This window comes from Lactuca saligna, chromosome 7 (genome assembly GCF_052625555.1).
Source record: "Lactuca saligna cultivar CGN05327 chromosome 7, ASM5262555v1, whole genome shotgun sequence".
NCBI classification, from domain to species: Eukaryota; Viridiplantae; Streptophyta; class Magnoliopsida; order Asterales; family Asteraceae; genus Lactuca; species Lactuca saligna.
The window spans coordinates 467,200-476,238 of record NC_136423.1 but is presented as its reverse complement, the minus strand read 5'-3'; positions in this window follow the sequence as shown (position 1 = coordinate 476,238).

The following is a 9,039-nucleotide window of genomic DNA, read 5'->3' as shown; positions in this document are numbered from 1 at the left end:
GGTTGTACATTGCTAATCCGAAACTTCGAAAAAATCATAACTTCTTCATACGAAGTCAGATTTGGGCGTTCTTTTTATCGATGTTCTTAGTTTAGCATATTCTACGACTTTCGTTTAGATTGCTAAGGCTAAATCTCGCTCTATCGTAAATTCACTATTTATGCTTCCCGGAATCGTGTCGATTCCGTCGCGAAACTTCAACGGGTCATAACTTCTTCGTTATAACTCGGATTTAGGCGTTCTTTATAGGGAAATCTCCAATAAAGTCCTAAAATTTTAGCCCGGTTTATGTTTTAGTCCTAAACTAATTTTTGTTTACGACAAAGTCCCAAAAACCGGCAAAAGTGTGCATTTTGACCCTTTTTGACTGGTTGGAACCGGTAACAAATTAATTTAGGACTATTTCATAAATAGACCCAAAATATTTGGACTTTTCCGCAAAAACAAAAAATATTAGGGTTTTTCTGCAAACAAAAACCTTATTATTATTATTATATTAAAAATATAAATAAGTATACTATTTTTTTAATTTGTTATTATTAATTTTATTAATAATACATATAAATACATTTAAATTAAAAAAATATTGAAGATATTTTATAAAGGTGAAGGTTGAGCGGATGGTAATGCTTTAAGCTTTAAAATCATGAATGTCTCTTTGTATATCCTAACTTTGTATGTGGTCATTTCACATTTGTTATTATAGTTTTTAATTCAGAATATTAACATTTAACAATTTAAAAGAAGCTACTGATTTTCAAATTGTTTACAAAAAGTAAGCATGTGATATGCGTGTATGTCTTGTGTGTAAGTATTTTTGAATTACCAACATGTGTGTTGTTCTTTTTCATTACTTTATCCTTGTGGTTTTTTTGGAAACATAGTAGATATAGTGTGATAAAGCAAAATAAATCATATTACTTTCCATTAAATAAGATATTTTAATTAATATTTTCGAATTTTGATATAGGCCACCAATGTAAATATTTATTGTGGATCTGTTGGATTTGAAAAGAAATCATTCTACCTTAAGAAATTTTATATACAAAGTGAGAAATCCTTTTATCTTAAACTATTTATACATAATTTTACAAATAGGCAACTTCTTTTAAATTGTTAAGTGTTAATATTTTGAATTGAAAACAATAATAAGAAATGTGAAATGATCATATACATAGTGAGGACATACAAGCAGTGATTTCAATGCTTAAAGCATTACCATCACCACCACCTTCACCTTTAAATAATTTCTTTAATATATTTTTATTTAAGTGTATTTATATGTATTATTAAAAATATTAATAATAATGAATTTAAAAATTAGTATACTTGTTTATAATAATAATAATAATAATAATAATAATAATAATAATAATAATAAAGTTTTTATTTGCAGAAAAGTCCTAATATTTTTTTTTGAAGAAAAAATCCCAATATTTTAGGTCATTTTGTGAAATAGTCCCAATATTTTAGGTTAGTTTATGAAATAGTCCCAAATTAATTTGTTGCCGGTTCCAACCGGTCAAAAGGGGTAAAAATGCATACTTTTGCCGGTTTTAAGACTTTTTCGTAAACAAAAATTAGTTTAGGACTAAAACGTAAACCGGGTTAAAACTTTAGGACTTTATTGGAGATTTCCCTTCTTTATATGTACGGAAACCTTGTAACATATGATACAACTTGGTTAAGGTTATTTGTTCTAATTAATATTTTGTCGAAAAGTCATTTTAGACCCTTATTGCCTTTAATTTGACTAGCCCGGATCTATGGGCGTTGCAATAGTTTCTGGTTGTCTATACTGCCACAACTCATGTTGCCCCTGTACCAGCGAAGCCATATGCAGGGAGTCTACCCAAGTGCACCAAGTGCAATTTCCATCACAACGGCCCCTTCCGGGAAATGCACTGCACCAACTGCGACCGAAAGGGCCATACTATCCAGTTTTGCAAAGCACCACCAAGACCCATCACCCAGGTCCCTGGTACAGGAGTAAGCCAGGTATGGTACGGGTGTGGTGAGATAGGGCACTTCAAAAGAAACTTCCCTAAAGCTGGGAATGCTGGTGGAGCAGGGAGACTACTTGCTATTAGTCACAATGAAGTCATGGCAGACCCCACGGTGGTCACTGATACGTTCCTCCTGAATAACTCATATGCATGTATCCTATGCGATAGTGGAGCAGAGAGGAGCTTCGTGAACCAAAAATCTAAACACTTACTTAATCAAGCACCGCAAGCACTAAATGAAACCTTCATCGTAGAAATGGCTAACAGAAAGACAGAGAGTTCTAACGAGATCTACATAGGTTGTACCCTTATGCTAGATAACTATTCATTTCCAATCGACCTTGTACCTGTGTCAATCAAGTGTTTCGACGTCATTGTGCATATGGACTAGTTGAGTCTCCATCGTGCCGATATTCCGTGTTTTGAGAAAACAGTCCGCTAAATCTACCGAGTAATGGAACCTTGGTGATCTACGGCATCAAAGCAAGTACGCATCTTCGTATCACCTCGAGCATGCAAGCCTAGAAGTACTTACGAAAGGAATATAATGCATTCCTTGCTCATATAGTCGATGTAAACCAAGAAACAAAAGACCTAAAGGACCTCCCCATAGTGCGTGACTTCCCCGACGTCTTTCCAGAAGAACTACCTGGGTTACACCCAACAGTTAAGTCGAATTCAGAATCGACTTAGTTCCAGGAGCTACCCCCGTAGCCAAATCGTTGTATCATCTAACACCAGCTGAGATGTAGGAACTATCCGGTCAACTTAACGAACTGATCAACAAGGGCTTTATAAGACCAAGCTTTTCACCTTGGGGAGATTCGGTCTTATTTGTGAAGAAGAAATACCGTTCGTTCCGAATGTGTATCGATTACAGAGAACTGAACAAGTTAACCGTCAAGAATCGTTACCCCTGCCCCGTATAGATGGTTTATTCTACCAACTGCAAGGGGCAAGCTACTTTTCAAAGATTGATTTAAGATCCGGGTATCACCAATTACGAGTGTTAGAGGAGGATATTCCGAAGACCACATTCCGAACTCGTTATGGGCACTATGAGTTTGTAGTGGTGCCATTCGGATTAACTAATGTGCCCGTAGTAATCATGGATTTAATGAATAGGGTGTGCCGTCCTTACTTGGATAAGTTTGTCATTGTGTTCATTGATGACATACTTATCTACTCTCGTAGTAAGGAAGAGCACAATAAACATCTGTAGCTGATCTTAGAAACACTACGATCAGAGAAGCTTTACACGAAGTTTTCAAAGTGCGAATTTTGGATCCGAAGAGTCGAATTCTTAGGTCACGTGGTTAGCGAGGAGGGAATCCACGTGGAACTTTCCAAAATCAAAGTCATTGAGAACTGGCCAACACCAAAGACGCCTATGGAAATTCGTCAATTTCTAGGCCTCGCTGGCTACTATCGCAAATTCATTAAGAACTTCTCACAGATTACGAAACCTCTTACTACATTGATGAAGAAAGGTGTGGCATTTGACTGGGAAGGAGAGCACGAGAAAGCGTTTCAAATGCTGATGCGAGCCTTATGCACCGCATCGATACTATCCATACTAGAAGGGATAGAAGACTTCGTGGTTTATTGTGATGCATCCAACCAGGAACTCGGCTGTGTCCTGATGGAATGAGGTAAGGTTATCGCCTATGCCTCAAGACAGCTAAAGACACACGAGGTCACCTACACCACTCATGATCTTGAGTTAGGAGCAGTCGTATTCGCCCTAAAGATATGGAGACACTACCTGTATGGTACGAAAAGCACTATATTTACAGACCACAAAAGCCTTTAACATATATTCAACTAGAACGAGCTCAATATGAGACGAAGGTGGGTCGAACTACTTAATGACTACAAATGTGAAATTCATTATCATCCCGGTAAAGCCAACGTAGTAGGTGATGCGCTAAGTCAGAAAGAATATTCTGGTCGTAGAGTCAAATCATTGACTATGACTATCCATTCACACTTGTCCACACAAATTAAGGAGGCCCAACTCAAAGCTTTGAAACCTGAAAATGTGGCGGGTGAATCCCTAAGAGGGATGGATAAAAACTTCGAAGTCAAGGGTGACGGAGCCTTATATCTCATGGACCGGATTTGGACACCAAAACACGGTGGTTTCAGAGACTTGGTCATGACAGAAACGCACAACACTCAATATTACGTCCACCCAGGTTCAGAGTATCTGGATCTTAAAAAGTTATACTGGTGGCCTAACATGAAAGCAAAGATTGCTACCTTCGTGAGTAAATGCCTTACTTGCGTAAAGGTTAAGGTCGAATACTAGAAACCATTAGGTTTACTCCAACAGCCGGAGATACTGGAATGGAAGTGGGAGCGGATCACGATGGACTTCATAACCAAGTTGCCCACGACAACGGGTGCTCTCGATACCATTTGGGTGATCGTAGACAGGTTAAAAAAGTATGCACACTTCCTTCCCATCAAAGAAATTGACAAGATGGAGAAACTAACCCGCACATACATTAGGGAGATAATATGTCTGCACGGTGTTCCAATATCCATTATCTCTGATAGAGATAGTAGATTCACTTTTAGGTTTTGGCAGTCGCAACAAAGTTCCCTAGGAACTAGGCTGGACATGAGTACATCCTACCATCCATAGACTGACGGACAAAGTGAGAGAACTATCCAAACTTTGGAAGACATGTTGAGAGCATGTGTGATAGACTTTGGGAAGGCATGGGATACCCATTTACCCCTTGTCAATTTTTCCTACAATAACAATTATCACATGAGCATATAGGCTGCTCCATTCGAAGCCTTCTATGGCCGAAAGTGCAGATCCCCTCTTTGTTGAGCTGAGGTGGGTGACACTCAGTTAGCTAAAGGACGAATTCCTGACAGCACTCTCACTGTCTCACAGGTCTGGAGACCATTCAGGAAATGACAGAGAAAATCGTTCAGATTCGTTAACGATTGAAAGCCTATAGAGACCGACATAAAAGCTACGCTGATAGGAGGAGGAAACCTTTGGAATTCAAGGTGGGAGACCGTGTTCTTTTGAAAGTCTCACCCTAGAAGGGCTTGATACGCTTCGGTAAGCATGGAAAGCTAAATCCAAGATACGTAGGGCCTTTTGAGATTCTCTCTAGAATCGGTCATGTAGCTTACATACTCAATCTTCCCCGTGAACTTAGTAACGTACATCCTACCTTCCACATCTCGAACTTGAAAAAGTGCCTATCCGATGAGACTCTTGTAATCCTACTCGACGAGATCGAGATCAACGAGAGCCTCCACTTCGAGGAAGAACCTGTAGAGGTCATGGATCGAGAGGTCAAGCAAATAAAGCAAAGCCGTATCCCGATAGTGAAGGTTCGCTGGAATGCCAAGCGAGGACCTGAATTCACTTGGTAGCGCGAGGATCAAATGAAATTAAAGTATCCTCATCTTCCGCTTAGTTATTTGTATCTACTTAATTGCTTAAACTCTAATTTCGGGACGAAATTATCTCTACGGGGGGATGATGTGACAACCCAAAATTTCTATCTTGTTCAGTTATTCAAATCAATCAAGGTCATGCTCATTTTGTTATCTTGTATCATTCCTTAGAGTCAATTAGAGTGTTCTAAGCCTAGTACCTTCAAAGTTAGGGTTTAGATTTGGGTTCCACAAGTTCACCACTTCCCAAAATGGCAAAACACTCCATCATGAGGAGTGTATGGCCGTACACTTGGGTGTGCGGTCGTACACCCCCCTCTGGTCGTATACTTTGAACTATACATGTGGGACTTAGCCTTCATTCAACTCTTTTCACAATCCTAAGTCAAGAACTCGGTTCTCTCTCAACTACCATCCTATTTTTCATCTAGTTCTTCAAGATTGTAAGTATTTCTTTCCTTGAATTGTTGATTCCTCTCACTATCTTGTATGGATCATTGATTTCATCCATGAAATCACTTCATTTTGGTAGATCTTCAAGTGTTCTTCAGTTTCACCAAGAACACCTACTAAGTTCTTCGACCTGAAACACCCCTACAGGATTCTATATCGTAAGTACTCCTTCCTATGATTGTTAATTACTAGATATGCCCCTTAGAAATCGTCCAAATCATGATCATCAAGGAGTGTATAGCCATACATACCCCATGTGGTTGTACACCCCTTTGTTTGGTGCTTCTTGGCCTCAAACTCATATTCTATGCTAGCACATGATCAAAAACACTTAGAGGATGCAAGATATAGCATTGAAACACAAATTTTGACCATTTCTTCATGGAGTGTACGGCTGTACACTCCCTGGATGTACACACCTGGCCATACACCCAAGTGGCCGTACACCTGGTGGCCGTACACACACTTGTGTGGTCGTACACCTATTATATGCAACCCTGGGCACTTCTAACACTTCAAAATAGGTGTTTCCTAAGTCCTAGTATGTTTCCATTTCATTATTAGTTGTATAAACACCTATTATATACATATATGTACCATTATATGCTTGTTAGGATCTGCTTGTGTAACACCCGTAGATCTGGGCTAGTCAAATTACAGACGACAAATATCAAAAATGACTTTTTGATGGAAAATTATTTATAAGGATTAATCTTAACCAAGTTGTGGTATATGTCACAAGGTTTCCGTGCATATAAAGAATGCCAAAATCCGAGTTATAACGAAGAAGTTATGACCTGTCAAAGTTTCGCGACAGAATCGGCATGACCCAGCGTGACCCAGCGCGACGTAAATAGTGAATTTAAGGTAGATATATCTATACTTAGTGATCTAAATGAGAATCGAATATGTCTTCGATAGTAGTCCAACGATAAAAAGACAGACGAAAACGGAGTTCAGATGAAGGAGTTATGAATTTCGAACGGAGTTTTCCTGTCCCGGCCTACTAAAGATAATATATAAGTAATATACTTATAATATATTAAAAATAAAGTCAAAATTAGCCAATGGATTCTAAACTAGAGTTGTAGAGCATAATCTCACCTTCGCGTCGATATAAAGAACGTCGAAAACGGAGTTCGTATGCGAAAGTTGTGAATTTTTGAAGTTCGGAGCGCGAACCCCAAAGCTGTGTCAGAGACCACGACGTGGCAAGCAGTGCCACAATGTGGCAAGTCTTCTGACACCGCCATTAGTCCCCCAGATGCAACTTGTGATAACGCATGCAATGATGTTCAAGCCCACGATGTGGGAGAAGGGCCCACGACGTGGAAAATGAGAAAACAACCCTATAAATAGATTTGAAGGGGCAGCCATTTGTGGTTGCCAAATCTCTCTTCTCTCTCCCATATTACATCGTTTTACATGCAATTTTAACCCCCCCGAAGCCCCGGTATCAACCCTGAGTCCCGAAGCAAGTCACGAAGCCCGAAGATCCCGAGAAGAAAAGAGTTTCTGAGCCGAAGCTCTTCCCGCGAGAAACTCGGTGTGTGAAGTGATCCCGGTTTCACCGAAGAATACTACTCTTAGAGTGGTAGTGCTGTCCGATCGTCTTCTGAGCAAGTGAGTGTATAGTCATTTTCGTCTTACACATAGATATGAAGTATTTTATAAAATATGTGCTATGTGTATATATATAGTTGTTTATATGTGTGAGTGTGTGGTCACTTTCTTCTAACACATAAATATTAAGTATTTGCTATGAAATATGTGCTATGTGTATAATGTAAAGTTGTTTATATGTGTGAGTGTGTGGTTACTTTCTTCTAACGTATAGATATGAAGTATTCGCTAAGAAATACGTGTATGTGTTTATACATTGTTTGCTTATTTGAGATGAGTGTGGAATGGACGTTTTATATAGTTTTTAAATGAGTTAAACTGTATATGTATTTTATATCTGCGAATATGTTGGGTAGAACATGCGTAAATGAGATAGTTGGCATGTGATAAAATGAGGAGGTATGAAAGATGCTTAAGAATAATATTGGTAGATGCACCAATTAGAGAATGTCATAATACTAGCAGATGCGCTTATAGGATAATCTTGGCAGATGCGCTTATAGGATAATGTCGGTAGATGCGTCAAATAGAGAATGTCATAATGATAGCAGATGTGCTTAAGCATAATGTCGGCAGATACGCCAAATAGAGAATGTCATAATACTAGCAAATGCGCTTATAGGATAATCCTGACAGATGCGCTTATAGGATAATGTCGGTAGATGCGCCTAAAAGAGAATGTCATAAACCTGGCAATCACGCCTCATAATATATAACATAATCCTGGAAGAGGGGCTTAAAGGATGATGTTGGTAGATGTGCCTTATGTAGTAATAGATTTCGTGTCAATTCCTTAGGTCAATCCTTAGGAATGAATGAATGACGGGTAGTTGAATTCTTAGGGTAAAATCCTAAGAAATAAAGAAGATAATGTGGATGGGTAATTGGGTTGATTGTTTGATGGTTGAATATAATAATTATATTATTGTGGGTTGAAAACCCTACATGCTCACCAGACTCCCAAGCCTGGCCCACTCAGTTTAATTGTATCACAGGTATCGATACGAAGCTGCTTTGCACTGAGAGATTAAAGGAGATGTAAATCACTAGAGTAAATGAATGTATGTTTTGTGTATGCTTATGTGTCTGTATTGGAACATGACATCCCGAGGTTTTATTATTTAATGAAAATACATTCTCTTTGAGAAATGTTTTGATAAGTTTTTATCATATCTTGTTTTGGGAACAAATTCCGCAACCATTTTCTTTAAACGATTACTCTGATTTATAAAACAAAGCATAAACAAATCGGTCTTTTCTGGCCGAGAAATTGGGGATGTCACAGCTTGTGCCCAAGATTTCACTTAGCACTCAGCATCCTTTTCCCGATCTTTCAATCAAACCACTCACTACAGGTGAGTTCATACCCCTGTAATAAACCTTTTAAAATGATTTTAAGGGGGGAATACAAGCGAGCACAATTGAAATTGTGTTAGTATAAACATTTATATACATGCTAAACATCTTGTTTCAAACCATTTTCAAACTGCTTTTAAAACATTGTTAGACTTCTTTATAAAACCCTTTT